Below are 4,257 nucleotides of genomic sequence, written 5' to 3' on the forward strand. Positions count from 1 at the left end.
TCTATTCTGCTTAAAATAAAATTACATATTCCTTTGTAAAAGAAAAGATGTTAAGGTTAGCAAAGAAGAATGAATTCATGTTTCTAAGAATTCATAATTAAAATACTAAAATTCTGCCTGACCTGTGGTGGTGCAGTGAATAAACTGTTGACCTGGAACGCTGAGGTCATCAGTTCGAAACCTCGGGCCTGCCTGGTCAAGGCACATATGTGAGTTGACGCTTTGTGCTCCCCCTCCCCTTCTCTCTTCTCTCTCTCTCTCTCAAAATGAATAAAGTCTAAAAAAATTTTTTTAATTTCAAAAATACTAAAACTCTGACATTATAAAAATACTGATAAACCTGGAATCATCATTTGATGTCAGGATGATAATGTAGGCATTAAAAAATAGTATTGCCTAGAAAATCCATTCTGAACAAAGAAATTTTGTTAAATAAGGTTAACATTCCTAAAGTTTAAAATCTACTTTGAGTAACTTTTGCTATTGTGAACTGTAAATATGAGCATTAAGTACATATTTAAAGCTGGTGAGCTCCATTAACTGTTTATTTTAATCACGTACTGAGTTCTGCAATTTGTAGGAAACCCCAGCACATTTATATTCAGAATAGCTTTCAATGTTCACGTGTATATTTAAGCATGTTCAAGGTACATTTCTTAGCAATATGAAACCTCAATAGACACTATAAACAGGGTAAGAAAAATAGGTTTAGAGCTGTTCTCATGGAAAATAATACAATAATTAAGAAATAATAATACACGAATAAACTTGTGTTTAATGTATCACAACTATAAACCTACTTTTGCCCCTCCCTGTGTATAGTCAGCTTAGCATTGTGGATGAATTGTGTTCACCTCTACGTTCATCAGTAAAAACAAAAAAATATTTATTTATTTTTGTCTACCTAGTACAGCAGAATTGGCAAATAGTCAACTTTAAAGGCAAGTCTAAACCTATCCCTTAGCTTTACTTTATCTGGCATTAGAAACAAGTATCAATTAGTAATTCAGTTTTTTACAGAGATAGAAATATACAATGTAAATGCAAATTTATTTATTAATGCTAATATATTTAATCATACAAATGACATAAAAATAAACAAATATTTTTAAAGTACGTTTTCTCCTATGCCAAGTAAATAGAAAATGTTACCTATAAACATTTTGAAAAATCAACTTTTTTCATTTGCCAAATTTCCTTCCATTCTAGGCTGTATGTATTAGCAATAAAGTTCTAAAACTTCATTAATAGAAATACTATTCTGTGAAAAACATCTTTCTTCTTTATGATGTAGAAAACAATACTTAATACTTTATAGATCATGACATTGGCTTTATCATACTGAATATGTGGAAACAAGGATTTAATAAATGGTCTGATTTTCATATTTTAGGGGACAGTTAAATTTTATAAAACAAAATCACCATTTTCAGTAAACGTCAGTAAATTGTTATTTTACTATCTTCATACATACGCTCTCTACAGAAACATATTTTGAAGTCTCAGGGTTCATTGTAGTTATATTGGAAATATTTTCATTTTAGCCAGAAACATCTTTGCATATCGTACTACCAAATTCTTTTCTTCAATTATTTTTAATCCCAGTAATATGCATTTCTTTTTGTTAACTATGACTTAACTTGTAAATAAGACAAATTTTAGAGTTCTGCTATAAGAATATTTTAATTAGTTATAAGTAGAATATCTTGAGACATAGAACATTCCTGTGGGTGTAGAAGCTGGGGCTGGCCACAACTGAGGCCAGGGCATGAGCACAGTCCCACCTGGCAGGGTGGAGGGTTAAAGAAGGTCACTACATAATGATAAAGGGAGCAATCCAACAGGAAAATATAACCATTATAAATATCTATGCACCTAATATAAGAGCACCAAAATATATAAAGCAGATTTTGATGGTTATAAAGAGCAAGATCAATAGCAATACTATAATAGTAGGGGATTTTAATACACTAGATCATACATTAGGATACACTAGATCAACTGGATTTAATAGATATCTTCAGAACCTTTCATCCTAAAGCAGCAGAATATACATTCTTTTCAAGTGCTAACAGTACATTCTCTATAGGAATGTACCATGCTAGGACACAAAATGAATCTCAACAAATTTAAGAAGATTGAAATCATATCAAGCATCTTCTCAGATCACAATAGCATAAAACTAGAAATCAACTAAGTAAAAAAACTGAAAACAACTCAAACACTTGGAAACTAAATAGCATGTTATTAAATAATAAATGGGTTAACAATGAGATCAAGGAAGAAATCAAAAATTTTCTTGAAACAAATGAAAACGAACATACAACAACTCAAAATTTATGGGACACAGCAAAAGCAGTCCTGAGAGGGAAGTTCATAGCATTACAGGCAAACCTTAAGAAGCTAGAAAAAGCTCATATAAACAACTTGACCCTGCATCTAAAAGAATTAGAAAAAGAACAGCAAGTAAAACCGAGAAGAAGTAGAAGGAAGGAAATAATAAAGATTGGAGCAGAAATAAATGACATAGAGGCTAAAAAAACAATACAGAGGATCAATGAAACCAAGAGCAGGTTTTTTAAAAAGGTAAACAAGATAGATGAACCTTTTACCAGACTCACCAAGAAAAAAAGAGAGAGGACTCAAATAAATAAAATTAGAAATGAAAGAGGAGAAGTAACAACTGACATAGCAGAAATAGAAAGGATTGTAAGAAAATACTATGAAGAACTGTATGCCATAAAATTAGACAACCTAGGTGATATGGACAAATTCCTCGAAACATATAATCTTTCAAAATTCAATATAGAAGAATAAGAAAACCTAAACAGACTGATTACAACAAATGAGATTGAAACAGTTATCAAAAAGCTCCCAAGAAACAAAAGCCCTTGGCTAGATGGCTTCACAGGCGAATTTTACCAAATATTCAAAGAACTAACGCCTATTCTTCTCAAACTATTTCAAAAAATTCAAGAGGAGTGAAAACTTCCAAACTCCTTTTATGAGGCGAGCATAATACTGATTCCAAATCCAAGCAAAGATACTACAAAGAAAGAAAACTATAGGCCAATATCCCTGATGAACTTAGATGCTAAAATCCTCAACAAAATATTAGCAAACTGGAACCAGCAATACATGAAAAAAAAAATCGTACATCATGATCAGGTGGGATTTATTTTAGGGAGACAAGGTTGGTACAATATCCCCAAATCAGTCAATGTGATTCAACACATTATCAAAAGAAAGGATAAAAATCACATGACAGTATCAATAGATACAAAAAAAGCATTCAAAATCCAGCACCCATTTATGATAAAAACTCCAAGCAAAGTGGGGATACAGGGAACATACCTCAACATGATAAAGGCCATCTATAACAAATCCACTGCCAACATCATACTCAATGGGAAAAAATTAAAAGCAATCCCCTTAAGATCAGGAACAAGGCAGGGATTACCCCTTTCACCACTCTTATTCAACGTAGTTCTGGAAGTCCTAGCCACAGCAATCAGATGAGAAGAATAAATAAAAGGCATCCAATTGGAAAAGAAGAAGTAAAACTATCATTATTTGCTGCTGATGATACTGTATATAGTCACAGTAAAAAAACTACTGGACCAGATAAATGAATTCAGCAAGGTGGCAAGACATAAAATTAATACTCAGAAATCAGTGGCATTTTTATATACCAACAATTAACTGTCAGAAAAAGAAATTAAGGAAACAATCCCCTTCACTATTGCAACCAAAAAAATAAAGTACCTAGGAGTAAATTTAACCAAAGAGGTTAAAGACTTGTACTTGGAAAATTATAAAACATTGATAAAGGAAATCAAGGAAGATACAAACAAGTGGAAGCATATACTGTATTCATGATAGGAAGAATAAAAATCATTAAAATGTCTATATTACCCAAAGCAATCTATAAATTCAATGCAGTTCCTATTAAAATACCAATGGCATACTTCAAGAATATAGAACAAATATTCCAAAAATTTATATGGAACCAAAAAAGAACATGAATAGCCTCAGCAATCCTGAAATAGAACAATAAAGTGGGGGTATCCCTGATATCAAGTTATACTACAAGGCCATCGTACTCAAAACAGCTTGGTACTTGCTTAAGAACAATGGAACAGAACAGAGAACCCAGAAATAAACCCACACCTTTATGGACAACTGATATTTGACAAAGGAGGTAAGAGCATACCATGGAGTAAAGACAGTCTCTTTAACAAACAGTGTTGGGAAAAT

The sequence above is a fragment of the Saccopteryx bilineata genome, chromosome 6 (assembly GCF_036850765.1).
Source record: "Saccopteryx bilineata isolate mSacBil1 chromosome 6, mSacBil1_pri_phased_curated, whole genome shotgun sequence".
Classification (NCBI taxonomy): domain Eukaryota; kingdom Metazoa; phylum Chordata; class Mammalia; order Chiroptera; family Emballonuridae; genus Saccopteryx; species Saccopteryx bilineata.